Source organism: Triticum aestivum, chromosome 1A, assembly GCF_018294505.1.
Source record: "Triticum aestivum cultivar Chinese Spring chromosome 1A, IWGSC CS RefSeq v2.1, whole genome shotgun sequence".
Taxonomy (NCBI): Eukaryota; Viridiplantae; Streptophyta; class Magnoliopsida; order Poales; family Poaceae; genus Triticum; species Triticum aestivum.
This window is the reverse complement of record NC_057794.1, coordinates 116,826,599-116,849,690: the sequence shown is the minus strand read 5'-3', so window position 1 is coordinate 116,849,690 and position 23,092 is coordinate 116,826,599.

Here is a 23,092-nt window from a genome sequence, read left to right as displayed (position 1 = left end):
TTCTGGCGGAGTTCGGGAAGTGAACACGGTGTTGGAGTTATGCTTGACGTAAGTAGTCTTCGATCACTTCTTGATCATAGTTTCTCGACCATGCCTTGCCTTCTCTTCTCGCTCTCATTTGTGTATGTTAGCCACCATATATGCTAGAGCTTGCTGCAGCTCCACCTCATACCTTTTACCCTTCCTATAAGCTTAAATAGTCTTGATCGCGAGGGTGTGAGATTGTTGAGTCCCCGTGACTCACAGATTACTTCCAAAACCAGCTTGCAGGTGCCGAGGATACCGTGCAGATGACGCAACCAAGCTCGAAGAGGAGCTCTATGAAGATCTTGTCCTTTGTGTTGCTTCGTTCTAGTCGATCAGTAGTGGAGCCCAGTTGGGGTCGATCGGGGATCTGTGTAGCATTTGGGGTAGTCTTCTTTTATTTTGGTTCCGTAGTCGGACCTTGATCGTATTTGGATGATGTAATGCTTTATTCATGTATTGTGTTAAGTGGCGATTGTAAGCCAACTTTGTATCTCTTTCCCTTATTTATTACATGGGTTTTTGTGAAGATTACCTCACTTGCGACATTGCTTTCAATGCGGTTATGCCTCTAAGTTGTGCTTCGACACGTGGGAGATATAGCCGCATCGAGGGCGTTACAGCCGGACACAGCCTTTTTGCTTTCAAGCCCTTTCTATGTAGCTCGGTTTACCGTCTTTTGGATTTCAATTCGCATTCGTATTTTCATTGGCAAAGCATGGGGGGCATCTTTTCTCGTTCGTGTTGGTTTCTTGAGTTTTCCGGCTCCGCGCCTTATTTGAAACCGGCGCCTGCTACCCCTTCCTCACGAGCGCTCCACGAGCGGGGGCTGGGTGTGGTATGCGTGCGCATCTCAGCGTGGTCTAACGCCCGTCTCTCAGGGTCCTCTCGGGCGGACCAACGAGCTTCGCAGAAGCCCGAAACCTCACAAGTCTGCGGAGGACTCCCCTCGGGAGAACCACACATCGACAACTACAAGGCCAGTCCGGAGCCCGCCTAGACTGAGGTAAGTTACTGTGGTGAGCACGAGGAAGAACTTGAGAACTCGCTAAAGCACGCCTTAAGTTCGGCTTAGGGAATAAAACAACAGTCTGATTACATGAGAGGCTCCCCCTCCCCAAAATACACTCACATCGTCGGGGGCCATGCCCAAGCTTTTTTGCGCATAGGTTCAGGACAAGGAGAGCAGGCTCAGTCGGACATGTCGCTTGCAACATCTTCCGGATCACTCCCGGACATGCTACCGGCGTCGTCTTCATCATCATCGACCACGTCGCCTTCATCCGCCGCGACCACCATAGCATCATCATCGGAAGCGAAAGCTCTAACCAGAGCATCCACGTTATCATCCACCCAGCGCGCCAGGTCGCCCCGAATAGCCCCAGGGATTGGGGCGATGGTGACGTCGAAGTTGAAGGTGGGGTCGTCATTCTGAAGATGGTTGAAGACGCGGGAAAACACGCGCCCAAGGAGGTCGCGGCTCCTTTCGTCAACAAGCTCGCGGGCTCTCTTAGCCCGGTTCTCCAGGTGCGTCACAACATCGGCGAAGAAGCGAAGGTGGCCAGGTAGTCTTCTGCATGGGGATGAGGGGCATATTCATCATAGATAGCGCCCAGAGCCAGTTGGCCCTCACCCTGAGGTCATGGAGCATGGGGGCGTGTTCGCGCTACAACGTCTAGCGGCGGTAACTCGCTGGTGGAGCGGAAGCAGTTTAGCACAGGCGGAGGCCAACTCAACCTGCACGGAGACCAAAGCAGCTGCAGTGGCCTTCTCGCGCTGCCATGCCTCAGTCAACCTCGACCTAAGAGCGGTGGTCCTGCCCTCAGCTTCGGCGGCCACGAGCTTCAACTTCAGGTCGTGCCTATTGGCAATGTCAGCACAAACCTCCTCCGCCCTGTGGTCCACTTCCTCCTGGATCCTGGCCTCGCGTGCGCTGACGGCATCCTCCGCCTGCGCAACCTGTCGCTCCCTTGTCTCCAACCGCTCAAGCTCGAAGCTGCGCTCAGTGGCCTCCAGCATTAGAGCTTCCTCGCGCTTCAGGACCTCCTCCTCGCCAGTCGGCGCCCCCTTCATCGACGCCAATGCAGCTCTGCATGCCTCCGCCTGTTTCCCCAGGAGGGCATTCAGGGCCTGAAGCTCCTGCCAGCGCTTCTCGGCAACCTCGCAGTGGCGGTCTGCCTCCCTGGCCTCCTCCAAGGCTCGGGCGCAGGCCTCGCGCGAGGTTGCAAGGGATGCCTCGGCGTCCACGTTGGCGCGCTCACGTTGGAGGCGCCCGAGGTTGATGGCCACCTTCAATTGACGCCATTCATCCACCAGCCGAAGACCCTTGGTTTCGAGGCGAGCATCCACATCCACAAGCTCTTCCCCGAGCCAGCTCATCGCACCCATAGCTTCCTAGAAGAGCTCATGACAGACGGCGCCCCGCCTGCGTGCAAGCTCGAATGCACAGCCGGGCCCGTCCTCCATGCTGGGAGTTGTTGAAGAGATCTGAGGTGGCTCGCCTCTTCCCAGCAAGGGGCTGGAAGTCGGCGCCTTTCCAGCCGCCCCTCGGGCCTCGACGGAGGCCCTGAGGGGTGGAGGCTTGTTACCCGAAGGAGAGGCCAGAGCCGAGGCCACCCAGCTGCGATCAATAACCAGAGGAGGAGCCCTTGGCACACTTCCCGCACCCCAAGCAAGGTCTCGAAGAGCGGACGGCAAGAACACGGGGTTAAGACGCTAGGCCGGCATGCTTGCCTCTCCGGCCAACCTCACACCAAGTGCTGCAGGCTGGCTTGAGGCGTTCAAGGTCTACGGAGGACTCGAGACAGGAGGAGGTTGCTTCTCGGGAAACTTCGTTGCCTTGGCGGAAGGGGCCCTGAGGAATCACAGTCAGGAGGAGAAGCAGCACCCTAGAAATTACAAAGATAAGGTACTCACTCGTCAATAGCGATGTACTTCCTCTGCTTCAATGGTCGGAAGGCGTCACCACTGCAGCCTGGAGATCCCCTCATTCTATGGAGCGCCGTGAAGTTCGGGCGGAGCCAGACGAAGCCCTGGGCACCGCCACCAAGGCCTAGCGCGGATGGTGCGGCCCCTGAGGAGGCGACCTCAGGGGTGCCGGATCGCGTTGAGACCTTGGTGCTCGCTTCGTGGAGGTTCACCAAGGCCTCGGGGGCTCCGGCCTCAGGAGCATCGGACTGCATCACCCCCCAGGCCATCTCCTCAGGAGCCCTGAGTGGTGCCGGTTCCTCAGTAGTAGCGTCGCCATCGCCCGACAGCAACCGCCCCCTACGCCTGCTCCTGGGGCAGGCCCCGCGCTCACGGCAGGAAGGGGGGCCACGAAGACAGGGCTCTCTCGAGGCCCTTCAAGGCCAGCTGGGCGTGGTCCCCATTCATCAAAAGGGGGCATCTGCTTCACGAATTCTTCCTTGTTCGAGCAGCAGTACAGAAGACAGCCCTCCTCCGGCAGGTTGGCTGGCATCGGGTCACCCGTTAGGAGCTCGAGCACTGTGCATCATGCCTCAGGAGGAAGAGCCAGAGCCTGAAGCCTCGTGCAGTCCCCGTAGCCAGAGAAGGTCCACATTTTTCAAGGGTGGAGCTGAAGCGATGCGATGCGACACCGGATGAACTCCTTCACCACCATGGGCGCCGTCACACCAAGGTCCTTCAACCTGGCGAGCCGGATCCAGACATGGGCGAGCCGCCCGATCGGTGAGCTTCACGTGCCCCCAACCGGAGCTCGGAGCAGCTGGAACCCGAGGGAGCAGCAGCAGGGGGCTGCGCATGCCAACGTCCACGAACACCCACCTCCTCCTGAAGCCTCCGACGACCGGCGAGAGCTACGGGTCAATCCCCGAGCCGGCTGTCGCCGCGATGGCATGGAAGGATACACACCCAGAGCATTGGAGAGGGTCTGTCAGGTGCAGCGAGAAGAAGTGGCGAAGCAAGGCCACGGAAGGGGCAATGCCCACCATGGCTTCGCAGACAAAGGCAAAGATAGCAAGAAGGATGATGGATTGGGGATCGAGGTGCAGCGCATTGATCTGGTAATGCGAGAGCACCCTGTTGAAGAAATCGGAGAAGGGAGGAATTAGGCCTGCCCAGAGGGCGTGAAGATGGATGGGGACCTCGATGGCCATCATGTCAATTTTGGCGCGGGAAGCGGGCCAAGCCACCATTGCCCCCACTCATTGAAATCGGTGGCGAGTGCCGGGCGCACCTTGCCCATCGCCTCTTGGTTGAGCACCACCGACCGCTAGATAGCGGGCTCAAGGACATGCGTCGCGGTGGCTGAGGTACCAGACTCTTTCTTTGCCTTCTTCTTCCGACTTGATGCCATGGCGGCAGGGGGAGTTGGTGTCAGATTGAGCCAAGGAAAGAGATCTGCAGCCTTTTGTGAGATGAGGGAGTGGAGGAAAGTGCTGCCCGTAAGGGATGAGGATCTATGAAGACGACGGTGGTTGCCTAGCCAGGCGAAAATCGAGGCTGCATGGGGAAGTGGAGGCGCCCACGTCCTATCAATCGCCACACGTCAATCAAGGCTGCAGGCTATTGGGGCCCGCGGCGCTCTGCACTTGCCCCTTGGCTTCGCCTCGAAGCCAAGTTCGAGTGCCCCTTGGGCCCGGGGGCTACTGTCGACGTTCTGGGAATGGGGGTCCCCAGACTTGCCTGCCTGCGGCCCACGGCATGGCTCCACCAACGGCCTGGTACGGCCCATTTTCATCAACCAGCGCTCAAGACCCTCGCGAGGGGCCAAGCCTCGCGAGGCGTATTACACAAGACCTCCTCAAGGGCGGCCTCATTGGGTCGGCTCGCGAGGAGCGGAGAGATCAAGCTGAGGGGCACCTCATGAGGTTCCCGTGACGTGAGCCATGACGATCAAGGCCAGGCGGGCGCCAGCGGGTGCAGAGTACTAGTTTCCTCTTTGGTGCTAAAGAGGCGGGCACAAGCAAGGAGTCTCGAGGCGTCAGGCAAAGGTTTCCATACCGGTGCAACAAGACCAAGACCAGGAGGACGGCAAGACAGAGGTCACCATGGAGTCCATGACGGCGTCAGCACGAGAACCTTTGGCAGGCGAAGACCACCTTTTGTCAGGATAACTTGTACTCACCGTCCCCCTTCGAATTGGCCGTTGTGGGATCCCTTCCTGCCTAATATTTGGGGAGAGGAACCTGAGCCTCTATAAATAAGGATAACCACCACCATAGCCAGGGGGGGCTCATCAAGAGAGTGAGAGAGAGAGGCTCATCTGGAGACGGATCACTCAGATCATCCCCAGCCACACAAGCTCATCGAGCTCAAGAACACCTCTCCTCGGGAGGCTGTTCTTCCCTTGTACTTGTTCATCCCTAGCCTACAAGGCAATCCACCACACCACACTAGAGTAGGGTATTACACCGCAATGGTGGCCCGAACCAGTATAAACTCTTGTGTCCCTTGTTCCTTGGGTTCGGCGAGCTAGGTTTTGAGAGCGTTGTGAGAGCATGAGCCGGGGGAAAAGATCTTCGTGCACACCTCAGTGTTCGAACCTCAAGGGTTTTGCCGGAACCCGTAATCCGACAATTGCAAACACGTCTAATCATAATAAGCTGAATCATGGATACTAGCTTAAACATATTTACAAAAATAGAACAAGTCGAGTTCATACCTCTTTCTCTCTGCCACAACCAGTTCATCAAATATCGTCATTATTGCCTTTCACTTGCACGACTGAACGATACCTGTCAACTACTGCGCCTCAACGCATTTCGGGGAGAACCAGCTAGCTCTGGGTTCAAGTGGCATTTCACCCATAACCACAACCCATCCACTGATTCTTCAACATCAGTCGGTTCGGACCTCTTCTTAGCTTCATCCAAGCTTCATCCTGGTCATGGATAGATGATGTCTACTACACAACCTTCCTCTTATAGACGTTGTTGGGCCTCCAAGTGCAGAGGTTTGTAGGATAGTAGCAAATTTCCCTCAAGTGGATGACCTAAGGTTTATCAATCCGTAGGAGGCGTAGGATGAAGATGGTCTCTATCAAGCAACCCTCCAACCAAATAACAAAGAGTCTCTTGTGTCCCCAACACACCCAATACAATGGTAAATTGTATAGGTGCACTAGTTCGGCGAAGAGATGGTGATAGAAGTGGTATATGGATGGTAGATAATAGTTTTTGTAATCTGAAAAATATAAAAACAGCAAGGTAACTAATGATAAAAGTGAGCGTAAACGGTATTGCAATGTGTGGAAATAAGGCCTAGGGTTCATACTTTCACTAGTGTAAGTCCTCTCAACAATATTAACATAATTGGATCATATAACTATCCCTCAACATGCAACAAAGGTCACTCCAAAGTCACTAATAGCAGAGAACAAACAAAGAGATTATGGTAGGGTACGAAACCACCTCAAAGTTATTCTTTCCAATCAATCCATTGGGCTATTCCTATAAGTGTCACAAACAGCCCTAGAGTTCGTACTAGAATAACACCTTAAGACACAAATCAATCAAAACACTAATGTCACCTAGATACTCCAATGTCACCTCAAGTATCCGTGGGTATGATTATATGATATGCATGACACAATCTCAGATTCATCTATTCAACCAACACAAAGGACCTCAAAGAGTGCCCCAAAGTTCTACCGAAGAATCACGATGAAAACATGTGCCAACCCCTATGCATAGGTCCATGGGCGGAACCCGCAAGTTGATCACCAAAACATACATCAAGTGAATCACATGATATCCCATTGTCACCACACATACGCACGGCAAGACATACATCAAGTGTTCTCAAATCTTTAAAGACTCAATCCGATAAGATTACTTCAAAGGGGAAACTCGATTCATTACAAGAGAGAAGAGGGGGAGGAGAAACATAAGATCCAACTATAATAGCAAAGCTCGCGATACATCAAGATCATGCCAAATCAAGAACACGAGAGACAGAGATCAAACACATAGCTACTGGTACATAACCTCAGCCACGAGGTAGAACTACTCCCTCCTCATCATGGAGAGCACCGGCATGATGAAGATGGCCACCGGAGAAGGATTGCCCCCTCCGGCAGGGTTCTAGAACGGGTCTAGATTGGTTTTCGGTGGCTATGGAGGCTTCTGGCGGCGGAACTCCCGATCTATTGTGCTCACGGATGTTTTTAGGGTATATGGAGATATATATATGCGGAAGAAGTACGTCAGGGGGGCCACGAGGGGCCCACGAGGGTGGAGGGCGCGCCTAGGGGGTGGGCGCGCGCCCCTGCCTCGTGGCCTCCTCGCAGGTCCCCCGACGTGCACTCCAAGTCTTCTGGGCTTCTTTCCTTCCAAAAATGAGTTCCATGAAGTTTCAGGTCAATTGGACTCCGTTTGATTTTCCTTTTCTTCGAAACCCTAAAATAGGGTAAAAAAAAAACAGAAACTGGCACTGGGCTCTGGGTTAATAGGTTAGTCCCAAAAATGATATAAAAGTGTATAATAAGGCCCATAAACATTCAAAACAGTAGATAATACAGCATGGAGCAATCAAAAATTATAGATATGTTGGAGACGTATCAAGCATCCCCAAGCTTAATGCATGCTCGTCCTCGAGTAGGTAAATGATAAAAACAGAATTTTTGATGCGGAGTGCTACTTTGCATAATTTCAATGTAATTATTCTTAATTGTGGTATGAGTATTCAGATCTGAAAGATTCAATACAAAAGTTCATATTGACATAAAAATAATAATACTTCAAGCATACTAACTAAGGAATCATGTCTTCTCAAAAAAACATGGCCAAAGAAAGTTATCCCTACAAAATCATATAGTCTGGCTATGCTCTATCTTCACCACACAAAATATTTAAATCATGCACAACCCCGATGACAAGCCAAGCAATTGTTTCATACTTTTAATGTTCTCAAACTTTTTCGATCTTCACGCAATACATGAGCGTGAGCCATGGACCTAGCACTATAGGTGGAATAGAATGGTGGTTGTGGAGAAGACAAAAAGGGAGAAGATAGTCTCACATCAACTAGGCGTATCAACGGGCTATGGAGATGCCCATCAATAGATATCAATGTGAGTGAGTAGGGATTGCCATGCAACGGATGCACTAGAGCTATAAGTATATGAAAGCTCAACAAAGGAAACTAGTGGGTGTGCATCCAACTTGCTTGCTCACGAAGACCTAGGGCATTTTGAGGAAGCACATCAGTGGAATATACAAGCCAAGTTCTATAATGAAAGATTCCCACTAGTATATGAAAGTGACAACATAGGAGACTCTCTATCATGAAGATCATGGTGCTACTTTGAAGCACAAGTGTGGTAAAAGGATAGTAGCATTGCCCCTTCTCTCTTTTTCTCTCATTTTTTATTTTTTTATTTGGGCCTTCTCTTTTTTTTATGGCCTCTTTTTTTCTTTTCTTTTTATTTGGGCTTCTTTGACCTCTTTTATTTTCTTTTTTTATTTGGACTTCTTTGGCCTCTTTTATTTATTTATTTTCGTTCGGAATCTCATCCCGACTCGTGGGGAGAATCATGGTCTCCATCATCCTTTCCTCACTGGGACAATGCTCTAATAATGATGATCATAACACTTCTTTTTTTACTTACAACTCAAGAATTACAACTCAATACTTAGAACAAGATATGACTCTATATGAATGCCTCCGGCGGTGTACCGGGATGTGCAATGATGCATGAGTGACATGTATGAAAGAATTATGAACAGTGGCTTTGCCACAAATACAATGTCAACTACATGATCATGCAAAGCAATATGACAATGATGGAGCGTGTCATAATAAACAGAACGGTGGAAAGTTGCATGGCAATATATCTCGGAATGGCTATGGAAATGCCATAATAGGTAGGTATGGTGGCTGTTTTGAGGAAGGTATATGGTGGGTTTATGGTACCGGCGAAAGTTTGCGCGGTACTAGAGAGGCTAGCAATGGTGGAAGGGTGAGAGTGCATATAATCCATGGACTCAACATTAGTCATAAAGAACTCACATACTTATTGCAAAAATCTATTAGTTATTGAAACAAAGTACTACGCGCATGCTCCTAGGGGGATAGATTGGTAGGAAAAGACCATCGCTCGTCCCCGACCGCCACTCGTAAGGAAGGCAATCAATAAATAAATCATGCTCCAACTTCATCACATAACGGTTCACCATACGTGCATGCTACGGGAATCACAAACTTCAACACAAGTATTTCTCAAATTCACAACTACTCAACTAGCATGACTCTAATATTATTACCTCCATATCTCAAAACAATCATCAAGCATCAAACTTCTCTTAGTATTCAAAACACTCATAAGAAAGTTTTATTATTCTTGAATACCTAGCATATTAGGATTTTAAGCAAATTACCATGCTATTAAAAATATCAAAATAATCTAAGTGAAGCATGAGATTTCATCTATTTCTTCAAAATAAAACTACCACCATGCTCTAAAAGATATAAGTGAAGCACTAGAGCAAACGACAAACTACTCCGAAAGATATAAGTGAAGATCAATGAGTAGTCGAATAATTATGCAACTATGTGAATACTCTCTAACATTTAATAATTTCAGATCTTGGTATTCTATTCAAACAGCAAGCAAAGCAAAATAAAATGACATTTTAGGAATGGCAAACATCATGTGAAGAAGCAAAAACTTAGGGTCAACCGATATTAACCGATAGTTGTTGAAGAAGAAGGGTGGGATGCCAACCGGGGCATCCCCAAGCTTAGACGCTTGAGACTTCTTGAAATATTATCTTGGTGTTCCTTGGTCATACCCAAGCTTGAGCTTTTGTGTCTCCTTAATTCCTCTCATATCACGGTCTCCCTAAATCTCAAAAGCTTCATCCACACAAAACTCAACAAGGACTCGTGAGATAAGTTAGTATAAACCATTGCCAAAACCTTATCATACTCTACTGTAGCAAATCACTAAAATTATTATTCAACATTGCATACTAAATGCCTCTGCATATTTAATAGTCCTATACTCAAATAGAATCATTAAAGAAGCAAACATATGCAAACAATGCAAACATAACAGCAATCTGCCTAAACAGGACAGTCTGTAAAGAATGCAGCAACATCCATACTTCCCTAGCTCCAAAAATTATGAAAGAAAATTCCCACTGTAGTAAATTTATCAGAGCTTAATATGCATAAGGTTTCAACATTTTATCACATTCTGAATTTTCTAGGGAATTATTGCAACAGCGGTAAACTTTCTGTTTTCAAACAGCAAGATGTGGACTTCTAAAATAGGCGTAGTAAAGACTATCAATGCCACTTTTATTGAAATAAAAGATGCAAAACATTGTTCTAAATAACATCAAGCAAATCCTAACAAAATAAATTGATGCTCCAAGCAAAACACATATCATGTGGTGAATAAAAATATAGCTCCAAGTAAAGTTACCGATGAACGAAGACGAAAGAGGGGATGCCTTCCGGGGAATCCCCAAGATTAGGCTCTTGGCTATCCTTGAATATTACCTTGGGGTGCCTTGGGCATCCCCAAGCTTAGGCTCTTGCCACTCCTTATTCCATTGTCCATCGAATCCTTACCCAAAACTTGAAAACTTCACAACACAAAACTTAACAGAAAACTCGTAAGCTCCGTTAGTATAAGAAAATAAATCACCACTTCAAGGTACTGTAATGAACTCATTATTTATTTATATTGGTGTTAAACCTACTGTATTCCAACTTCTATATGGTTTATAAACTCTTTTAATAGCCATAGATTCATCAAAATAAGCAAACAACACATCGAAGACAGAATCTGTCAAAAACAGAACAGTCTGTAGTAATCTGGATCAAACGTATACTTATGGAACTCATAAAATTCTCAAATAAATTTCTGGACCTGAGGAATGTATATATTAATCATCTTCAAAAATAATTAACTAAATATCACTCTCCAAATAAAAATGGTAGCAATTCACGTGAGCGCTAAAGTTTCTGTTTTTTACAGCATGATCAACAAGACTTTCCCAAAGTCTTCCCAAAGGTTCTACTTGGCACAAACACTAACTAAAAGCATAAAACCACATCTAAACAGAGGCTAGATGAATTATTTATTACTAACAGGAACAAAAAGCAAGGGACAAGAATAAAATTGGGTTGCCTCCCAACAAGCGCTATCGTTTAACGCCCCTAGCTAGGCATGATAATGACAATGATGCTCACATAAAAGATAAGAATTGAAATATAGAGAGAGCATCATGAAGAATATGACTAGCACATTTAAGACTAACCCTCTTCCTATGCATGAGGGTTTTGTGAGCAAACAACTTATGGGAACAATAATCAACTTGCATAGGAAGGCAAAACAAGCATAACTTCAAGATTTTAAGCACATAGAGAGGAAACTTGATATTATTGCAATTCCTACAAGCATATATTCCTCCCTCATAATAATTTTCAGTAGCATCATGAATGAATTCAACAATATAACCATCACATAAAGCATTCTTTTCATGATCTACAAGCATAGAATTTTTATTACTCTCCACATAAGCAAACTTCTTCTCATGAATAATAGTGGGAGCAAACTCAACAAAATAACTATCATGTGATTGAAAATTAAGATCAAGATGACAAATTTCATGGTTATCATTATTCTTTAAATCATACGTATCATCACAATAATCATCATAGATAGGAGGCATGCTTTCGTCATAATAAATTTGCTCATCAAAACTTGGGGGACAAAAACTATCATCTTCATCAAACATAGCTTCCCCAAGCTTGTGGCTTTGCATATCATTAGCATCATGGATATTCAAGGAATTCATACTAACAACATTGCAATCATGGTCATCATTCAAATATTTAGTGCCAAACATTTTATAGATTTCTTCTTCTAGCACTTGAGCACAATTATCCTTTCCATCATACTCACAAAAGATATTAAAAAGGTAAAGCGTATGAGACAAACTCAATTCCATTTTTTATAGTTTTCTTTTATAGACTAAATTAGTAATAAAACAAGAAACTAAAAGACTCGATTGCAAGATCTAAAGATATACCTTCAAGCGCTAACCTCCCCGGCAACGGCGCCAGAAAAGAGCTTGATGTCTACTACACAACCTTCTTCTTGTAGACGTTGTTGGGCCTCCAAGTGCAGAGGTTTGTAGGACAGTAGCAAATTTCCCTCAAGTGGATGACCTAAGGTTTATCAATCCGTAGGAGGCGTAGGATGAAGATGGTCTCTCTCAAGCAACCCTGCAACCAAATAACAAAGAGTCTCTTGTGTCCCCAACACACCCAATACAATGGTAAATTGTATAGGTGCACTAGTTCGGCAAAGAGATGGTGATACAAGTGGTATATGGATGGTAGATAATAGTTTTTGTAACCTGAAAATATAAAAACAGCAAGGTAACTAATGATAAAAGTGAGCGTAAACGGTATTGCAATGTGTGGAAATAAGGCCTAGGGTTCATACTTTCACTAGTGTAAGTCCTCTCAACAATAATAACATAATTGGATCATATAACTACCCCTCAACATGCAACAAAGAGTCACTCCAAAGTCACTAATAGCGGAGAACAAACAAAGAGATTATGGTAGGGTACGAAACCACCTCAAAGTTATTCTTTCCAATCAATCCATTGGGCTATTCCTATAAGTGTCACAAACAACCCTAGAGTTCGTACTAGAATAACACCTTAAGACACAAATAAATCAAAACCCTAATGTCACCTAGATACTCCAATGTCACCTCAAGTATCCGTGGGTATGATTATACGATATGCATCACACAATCTGAGATTCATCTATTCAACCAACACAAAGGACCTCAAAGAGTTCCCCAAAGTTCTACCGGAGAATCACGACGAAAACGTGTGCCAACCCCTATGCATAGGTCCATGGGCAGAACCCGCAAGTTGATCACCAAAACATACATCAAGTGAATCACGTGATATCCCATTGTCACCACAGATACGCAGGGCAAGACATATATCAAGTGTTCTCAAATCTTTAAAGACTCAATCCGATAAGATTACTTCCAAGGGGAAACTCAATTCATTACAAGAGAGAAGAGGGGGAGGAGAAACATAAGATCTAACTATAATAGCAAAGCTCGCGATACATCAAGATCGTGCCAAATCAAAAACACGAGAGAGAGAGAGAGAGAGAGAGAGAGAGAGATCAAACACATAGTTACTGGTGCATACCTTCAGCCCCGAGGGAGAACTACTCCCTCCTCATCATGGAGAGCATCGGGATGATGAAGATGGCCACCAGAGAAGGATTGCCCCCTCCGGCAGGGTGCCGGAACGGGTCTAGATTGGTTTTCGGTGGCTAGGAGGCTTCTGGCGGCGGAACTCCCGATCTATTGTGCTCACGGATGTTTTTAGGGTATATGGAGATATATAGGCGGAAGAAGTACGTCAGGGGGGCCACGAGGGGCCCACGAGGGTGGAGGGCGCGCCTAGGGGGGTGGGCGCGCCCCCCTGCCTCGTGGCCTCCTCGCAGGTCCCCCGACATGCACTCCAAGTCTTCTGGGCTTCTTTCCTTCCAAAGATGAGTTCCGTGAAGTTTCAGGTCAATTGGACTCTGTTTGATTTTCTTTTTCTTTGAAACCCTAAAACAGGGTAAGAAACAGAAACTGGCACTGGGCTCTGGGTTAATAGGTTAGTCCCAAAAATGATATAAAAGTGTATAGTAAAGCCCATAAACATTCAAAACAGTAGATAATATAGCATGGAGCAATCAAAAATTATAGATACGTTGGAGACGTATCAATAGATCACCCAGGTTTGGGTCCATAAGCAGTGATAATCGCCCTATTAAGACTCGCTTTCGCTACGGCTCCGGTGGGTTCTGTTCCCTTAACCAGTCCACTACTTATGAGTCGCCAACTCATTCTTCAACAGGCACGCGGTCAGAGATCAGTTTCCCCTCCCACTGCTTGGGAGCTCAGCACAGTTTTACATTCTATTTCACTACCCACTAGGGGTTCTTTTCACCTTTCTCTGACTAAGCTGGAATCTGCAAACATTTTATTCAACGGGAGAGGACAATGTAAAATGGGCTCTTTGTTAGATGAACAATTATGCAAATGAGAGCCACTCAACATTTTCATCGTGGTCTTCTCCACGGTATGACTCGAATAAAAAGAAAAGAAATTCAGAGAAACACACTGAAATATTTTTGGAGTTTTTGGTTTTCCTGAACAAGCAAATAAAAGGGAAAAGCAAAAACGAGAAAAACTATTTACACGAGAAAGCTCCCAACAAGCAAAAGAAGAAGAACGAAATCTTTTGGGGTTTTCTTTTTAGAGCTACAACTAACTACACTAGAAAGAAAAATCAAAAAGAAGGAGGAAATATTTTTGTATTTTCACAAAGTTTTTCAAACACACAAGAAGAAAGCGAGAAAATAAAATTAGCATGGTGTGAACACCGACAACTAGAATTAAATGTGTGAACATGAATGTAATGTCAGTGGAAATATGTACTCCCCCAGGCTTAGGCTTTTGGCCTAACTTGGTAATCAGTCAGTAGCCTGCATAGTGATCGAAGTGATAGCTCACGGAGGCTCTTAGTGCGGATGCCTTAGCCTGTCATGCGGCCACAACCGCCGTGTTATGAGCTCGGGCCTCGCTCTCCATAACAAAATATATTCCCCTACTATGAGCATCAAAGAGAGCAGGCACATGCAAATATGTGTGCACAACGAAACTTTGATTAAACAACAATTTGTAGGTGAAATTATGGGGTTCACCTCTAAGGATCTTATGACGTTTCATAGCATCAAAGTCAAAATATTGCGTGGGTAAAATAGGGTCATAGGGCAAAGGTGCAACACCCAGCTCTCTTTCTAAGCGTGGGGCATAAATTCCACCATATAAATAACCACTACTAGCGTTGTGTTGCAACCTGCGTGCAACAATTGCTCCAAGATTATAACTTCTATCACCGGAGAGAGCGGTGCGTATGGGGCTCAAGTCTGGAGCACAAAGTGTACTACAATTTTGTTTGGCTACAATACATTTTCCATTAAATAATGCAAAGTACTGAACTGTGGGAAAATGAATGCTCTTTATTCTACCTTGCGTCACTCCCCTAGTCTCACCATAGCAAAGACTAGTCAAGAATGCTTAAAACTCAGAACTTGGTGGTTTGTCTAGCGAACCCCGGAATTGGATTTTGCAATGGTGAGCAAATCTCTCTAAAGATATGGTAAATGGATTTTCATACAGTTTAAATGACACCCTAGACTCACGGGGATGGAATTTAAATCCTTTGAAAAATGATTCAGTGAGAGTGAGGTGTTGGTTGGACTTATCTAAAATGTAGGGACCGAGATCGGCATTGTGAACATATTGCTCAAATTCTTCCTTAATGCCCACACTCACCATATAATCGTCGCATGGCCATAAGCATGTTTTTGTGGCGGCATCTCGTATGGAACTTTCACTTGCTTCAACCTAAGACCGACGAACAGAGCTGTTACTAGAAGATGCCTCCGAGGATCTCCTCCTTGAAGAACTCCTTCCAAAGAGGTTGATCATATTCGTGTACAATTTTCTAAAAAAAATTGGGTGATAAAAATTTGTCAACAAAACTTCACAAAATTGAAGGCAACTACTCATAGGGATGCATAGAGGCCATAGCAAGCATTCAAACTATTTAGAACTCTAAGAATTCAACATGCAATCTCATCTACAACAGAACCAAGAGTAGCTAATTATTCAAAATATAAACCACTAAAGCAAAAACTAATTGGACAAACGGAGGAGTCACATACCAAGCAACAATCCCCTGAAACAATTTCAGAAATGGAGCTTCGAGCAAAGAGATCAAAATCCACGGGTTTGAGAGCAAGAACACAAGAGAGAGAACAATGGTGATTTTTTCTAGAGGTAGGTGGTGATGTGGGATGAAGAGATAAGTGAGGGGGCCCACGTAGGGACCACAACCCACCAGGGCGCGCCTGGGGGTCCTGGCGCGCCTAGGTGGGTCGTGCCTACCTGGTGCACCTCCCTCGCATGTTATTTGTACCAAAAATTCTTAAATATTCAGAAAAAATCGTATTAAATTTTCAAAGCATTCTGAGAACTTCTAATTTTGGGTCATTTTTTTATTGCACGGGAAATTTAGAAAATAGACAAAACATGGCATTTTATTTTATTTAACTAATAAAATTAGAAAACAAAAGGTAGGGACAGAAGGCAGTGCTTACTAAATTTATCAACTTCACGCCTCTCAAAAATGATCCATTAATAAGGTTGATCAAGTCTTATTAACAACCACTTTCGATTAGCATGAAACCGAAGAACTTTCATAAATCACTAAGTTACCTCAACGGGGATATGAATATCCCCAACAATAAGCATTTCATATTTCTTTTTAACAGTAGGTAGAGGTAGTTGAAAACTTCCAATAGTGATTGTCGGAGATTTTTCAATAGCATTAATACCATTCACTTGGAATTGTTTCTTCGGAAAGTGCACCGTATGCTCACTACCATTGATATGAGAAGTGACCTTGCTTTTACTGCAATCAATAACAGCCCCTGCAGTATTCAAGAAGGGTCTACCAAGGATAATCGACATGTTGTCGTCCTCGAGCATCTCAAGTATAACAAAGTCAGTCAAAATAGTAACATTAGCAACAACAACCGGCACATCCTCACGGATACCAAGAGGTATGGTAGTTGATTTGTTAGCCATTTGCAAAGATATTTTAGTAGGTGTGATTTTATTCAAATCAAGTCTTTTATATAAAGAAAAAGGCATAACACTAACACCATCTCCTAAATCACATAAAGCAGTTTTCATATAATTCTTTTTGATAGAGCAAGGTATAGTTGGTATCCCCGGATCTCCAAGTTTTTTAGGTACTCCATCTTAAAAGTATTATTAACAAGCATGGTTGAGATTTCAGCTTCCGGTATTTTTCTCTTATTGGTGATGATGTCTTTCATGTACTTTGCATAAGGAGGCATTTTTAAGATATCAGTCAAGCGAGTACGCAAAAAAGATTGGCCTCAACATTTCAGAAAAGCGTTCAAATTCTTCATCATCTTTCTTCTAAGTTGACTTAGGTGGAAAGGGCATAGGTTTTTTAACCCATGGTTCTCTTTCCTTACCATGTTTTCTAGCAACAAAGTCTGTTTTATCATATCTTTTATTCTTGGGTTGTGGGTTATCAAGATCAACTAGTGGTTCTATCTCAACATCATTGTCTGGTTCTTTATTATTTGTTTGGGTATTTTCTTGAACCTCATCATTATATTTTTCATTATCAGAAGGTGAGTGTTCACTACCACATTGATTTTCAACATCAGAGATAGAAAATTCATTATCATTATCAGGAGATTTTTCTACTTCAGGTTCACTAGAGGCATGCAAAGTCCTATCATTTTTCTTCTTCTTTTTCATTTTAGAAGGACTATGTGTATCGGTGTTAACTCTTTGAGAGTTTTGTTCAGTTGTTTTTGGGTGTCCCTCAGGATAAAGTGGTTCCTGATTCATATTACCTCCTCTAGTCATTACTCTAACAGCATGATCATTGATATTACTATTCATTTCATCTAACAACTCTCTTTGAGATTTAGCAACTTGTTCTAACTGAGTTTGAACCATAGAAGCATGCTTCCCCACACCTCTAACATCATTTGAGATTCTAAATAACAAGTCACTCAAGCGAGCAATCATATCAGAATTGTATTTCAATTGTTTCATAACATTTGCATTGAAGTGATCTTGTTTTCTAATGTAATTCTCAAACTCATAAAGGCATTGGCTAGGGTTCATATTGTGAGGATTATCATTATCATTGAATTTCATTAGAGAATTTACCTCTACCACCTTAGGTAGTGGTGGTGTATCAAGCCCATGTATTTCTTCAATAGGATGTAAATTTTTGACATCCTCAGCTTTAATACCTTTTCCTTCATAGATTTCTTTGCCTCTTGCATATCTTCAGGACTGAGATATAAAATGCCCCTCTTCTTCAGAGTGGGTTTAGACAGTGGTTCAGGAAGAGTCCAATCATCATAATTTCTCAATATGTTATTCAATAATTCTTTAGCTTGCCCAATAGTTCGTTCCCTGAAAACTCAACCAGCACAACTACCTAGGAAATCCGTAGAAGCATCGGTTAGTCCATTATAGAAGATATCAAGTATTACATTTTTCTTAAGAGGATGATCAGGCAAAGCATTAAGCAATTGGAGAAGCCTCCCCCAAGCTTGTGGGAGACTCTCTTCTTCAATTTGCGCAAAGATAAATATTTCCTGTAAGGCAGCTTGTTTCTTATGAGCAGGGAAATATTTTTCAGAGAAGTAATAAATCATGTCCTGGGGACTACGCACACAACCAGGAGAAAGTGTATTGTACCAAGCTTTAGCATCACCCTTTAATGAGAACAGAAATAATTTGAGAATATAGTAATAGCAAATTTTCTCATCATGAGCAAAAAGGGTGGCTATGTCATTCAACTAAGTAAGATGTGCCACAACAGTTTCAGTTTCATAACCATGGAAAGGATCGGATTCAACCAAATTAATTAACTCTGGGTCGACAGAGAATTCATAATCCTTATCATCAATAAAGAGAGGTGAAGTAGCAAACTTAGGATCACATTTCATTCTAGCATTCAAAGATTTTTCTTTGTACTTGCATAATAATTTCTCTAGGTCATCTCTATCCTTACAAGCAAGAATATCTCTAGTTGCCTCCTCACCCATAACATAACCTTCTGGTACCTTTGGCAATTCATATCTAGGAGGGCTAGTTCTAATAGGTGTTTCAAGATTTTCAGTTTCAAGCTCATCATCAGTTTCAACAATATCATGCTATCTTACTCTAGCAATTTGTTCATCAAGAAATTCACCTAGTGGCACATGATCATCAAGCAAGGTACTAGCATCATCATAAGTATCATTCATAGTAGAAGTAGCATCATCAATAACTTGCGACATATCAGGATTAGTAGCATGTGGTGGTGTTGCAAGTTTACTTATAACTGAAGGTGAATCTAAAGCAGAGCTAGATGGAAGTTCCTTACCTCCCCTCGTCTTAGAGGGAAAAATCTTAGTCTTCGCATCCTTCTGATTCTTCATAGTGATAAATTGATAATAATCCCAAGTGACTCTACAAATATAGCTATGCTCCCCGGCAACGACGCCAGAAAAAGGTCTTGATAACCCACAAGTATAGGGGATCACAACCGTTTTCAAGGGTAGAGTATTCAACCCAAATTTATAGATTCGACACAAGGAGAGCCAAAGAATATTTGAAAGTATTAGCAGTTGAGTTGTCGATTCAACCACACCTAGAGATTAATAGCAAAGTAGTATGATAGTTTTGATAGTAGTAGCAGCAGCAATAGTAACGGTAACAGTGATAGCAGTAGTTTTATAGCAAGTGCAACATTAACAATAGCAGTAGTAACTTAGCAAGATCAACATGTAGGAAAATCGTAGGCATTGGATCGATGATTTGTTGGATGATATTCATCATGTGATAGTCATAACCTAGGGCGATACGGCACTAGCTCCAGTTCATAAATATAATGTAGGCATGTATTCCGTAAATAATCATACGTGCTTATGGAAAGAACTTGCATGACATCTTTTGTCCTACCCTCACGTGGCAGCAGGGTCCTTCGAAACTAAGGGATATTAAGGCCTCCTTTTAATAGAGAACCGGAACAGAGCATTTAACACACGGGGAATACATGAACTCCTCAAACTACGGTCATCACCGGGAAATGTCCTGACTATTGTCACTCCGGGGTTGCCGGATCACAACACGTAGTAGGTGACTATAACTTGCAAGATCGGATCTAGAACATAGATATAATGGTGATAATATAAATGGTTCAGATCTAAAATCATGGCACCCGAGCCCAAAGTGACAAGCATTAAGCATGGCAAAGTAATAGCAACATCAATCTCAGAACATAGTGGGTGCTAGGGATCAAGCCCTAACAAAACTAACTAGATTACATGATGAATCTCATACAACTCCTCACCGACCAGCGATCCTCGAAGAAATTACTCACTCTCGGTGGGGATCATCATGGAATTGGTGATGGAGAAGGGTTGGTGATGACGAAGATCGAAGATCCCCCTCTCCGGAGCCTCAAACGGACTCCAGATCTGGCCTCCCGATGAATAACACGAGACGGCGGCGGCTCCGTATCGTGGAACGTGATAATTCTTTCTCTCTGTTTTTTTGGAAAAATAGGATTTTATAGTGTCGGTTACAGGGTCAGCGGGACCACCAGGTGGGGGTAACCCACCTGGGCACGCTTGGAGGGGGTGGCGCGCCCTGGTGGGTTGTGCCCACCCAGGTGCCCCCCTCTGGTGGTTCTTGGCTCCAAAAATTCTCTTTTATTGTATAAAAAATCCTTGCAAAGTTTGTTCCATTCCAAGAACTTTTATTTATGAACAAAAACAACACCATGGTAGTTCTGTTGAAAACAACGTTAGTCCGGGTTAGTTTCATTCAAATCATACAAATTAGAGTCCAAAACAAGAGGAAAAGCATTAGGAAAAGTAGATACGACGGAGACGTATCAGGCACCTGCCTAACAAAACGGCCAACCCACACGGTGGCTCACAACTTGTAGTGTACTTTGAGCCACCCGCCACCCCCCAGACACACACACACATCGCGAATCCACCGCAAGTACGATGCATGTTAAATTATCCCGCGGTGAACATATGTTACGAAAGGAGGGATGTTTTAATTTCGAAAAAAAATAGAGATCATTAAGACATTTTAGTACATTGATTGATTTTCTACGGGTATAATGTGCAAAAATCAAATTTGAGCTACATGCACACGTGACAGTGCACCTAAATGGATTGCGAAAACACATGTGTCTCACGGGGTGCATGTTTACTCCCCATGCAAGAAATTTCAAACATTGAGAATCTTGATTTTGAAATTCTAGTACATCCAAAACTTATTTGAAGTTCATGAAACTTATCATGTTTTCATATGGACGCCAATACTAAGTGGCATTATACTTTTTTGTCAAATTTGAGACCAGATTTGATGTAATCTTTATCTTCTTACAAACAGGAGATTATTAATAATTGGGAACCAATATCCCAAACGGATTATTTATTCGAACCGTGAGAATTAGACCAACAATGGATACGTGCCATGCATCGGTTAAATAATAAAGTGGCAGCATTAATCATCCAAATAGAAAAACAATATACATGCCGCCATGTGTCCTGTGTGTCGTGCGAGCAGGCGTTAGTTGACGGGACGCATGCGAGCAGTCTGCCGCGTAGGCAGACCGGGAGGCGTGTGTGCAGGTGTGTGAATTGACGGAGGTGTGCTCGCTGCATAGTGTCATTAGGATGCGTGTGAGTAGCTGTGTGAAACGACGGTAGGCATGCCAGCAGTCCGGTGTGCAGGCTCACCGGAAGACGAGCCAGCGGTTTGACCGCCGCCCGCCTCTCTCCCACTACTCCATATTAATGGTGTTCCCGAGCGGCCGCACCCCCCATCCTCGCCACACACACAATCCTCTTTCTCTGCTTGCATCCTCGACACTGCTCTCAGTCCTCAGAGCCGCCAGTGTATGAGGATGCCGCCGAAGCGCCCCATCGGAGGGAGTGGTGATGTCGGGGCTACTGAAGCATCGAAGCACGGCGTGGAGATGGAGACAGAGGTTGCCGTCACCGCCGGCGAGGTATCGCTGCACCCTGACGTCGTCGACGACGTCGAGCTTCGACAGCTCGGAGACGGAGTTCCACACCGACTCTGGTGACTACTCGGGTGACGACCCCGGTGACGACTCCGATGACCACTCCAGCGATGACTCCGACGATGATGGACAACTGGTTAGTCATCTATACCCATTTAAATGTCAAATAGATCCTAGGGTTTCTCTGGTTACTCCTGCCTTCCCCTTTTTGGAATAGAAATCCTATGGTTATGTTCTCTCAATCCATGAAATCTGAGTAAGTTTTGTTATATCCGTGTAGTGTATTAATTGTTTGAATGGTACAAGTGATAAGTGATTAGTTGTTTCATCTGTGCAAATGATTTATGCTAGTAATCCGACTAGGGTTAGTGTTCGTGCTAATAATTCCTAGCCAGGACTTGACAATTGATTTTGAATGACCTACATATATGTTTGTAGCATTGTTTCCTTCAAGATTGGTCTGTAAATAGACGATTGTGCTTAAAAATCAAACCATAATCTCTGGATATGTATAAAAATAGCCATAAATTCCTAATCCTACTTCATGGCATGTAAACATTTGATTTGGTGCCAAATTTGTTCTACTATTTGTGTAGGTGTTGTCTGACAATGTGGACATCGAGGATGAAGATGGCCAGAGGAGGTACAAGAGGCAAATCCTGAGGGAGCTTTATGCGAGAATGCATAACAGGCATATTAGGACCTGGAATGGTGGCTATCAATGCCCATTTTGCAACCAGAAGCTTCATGACGCGTAACAAAGTGTTCTTGCGCATGCAAGAGGATGGGCCGTTCGCTCCTTCAAGCGGAAGTATTCTCGCAGGGTGGCGCACGACGCGTCCGCCGAGTACCTGGAGAAGCTTCAGGATCGTGCTGGCATGTGAGATGAGATGTGGGATCAAACTATGTACGCTTGAGTATGCTTAGTGACGGTTCAACTATGTAGTTATGGTTGAACTATGTTTGTGTACTTGTATGCTTATTATCTATGTCTGAGTATGTTTAATCTATGTTTACTTATGTCTAACTGTGGGATATGGATGCGATCAGTTCGGTTGCTGGAATCTACCTCCATCCTGGTTTATTTGGTCCCCTTTGTAATTTGTTTTAAATTTTGACCAAAGATTTAAATGACAAAATGTTAGTGCAGGTCAGCAAAAATTATATCGTTGGATGTGTATTTGAATATAGTGTTCAATGATATAATTTTTTCTGACATGCATAAACATTTCTTAGTTAAATATTTGGTCAAATTTTGGTACAAATTACAAAGGGGACCAATAAACCAGGATGGAGATAGTACGTCAATCACACACGGTTCCCAAAATTGGAACCGTGTGCAATGACTTTCATTTTGCCTGTTGTGTCAATCACACACGGTTGGCTCTAGCAAACCGTTG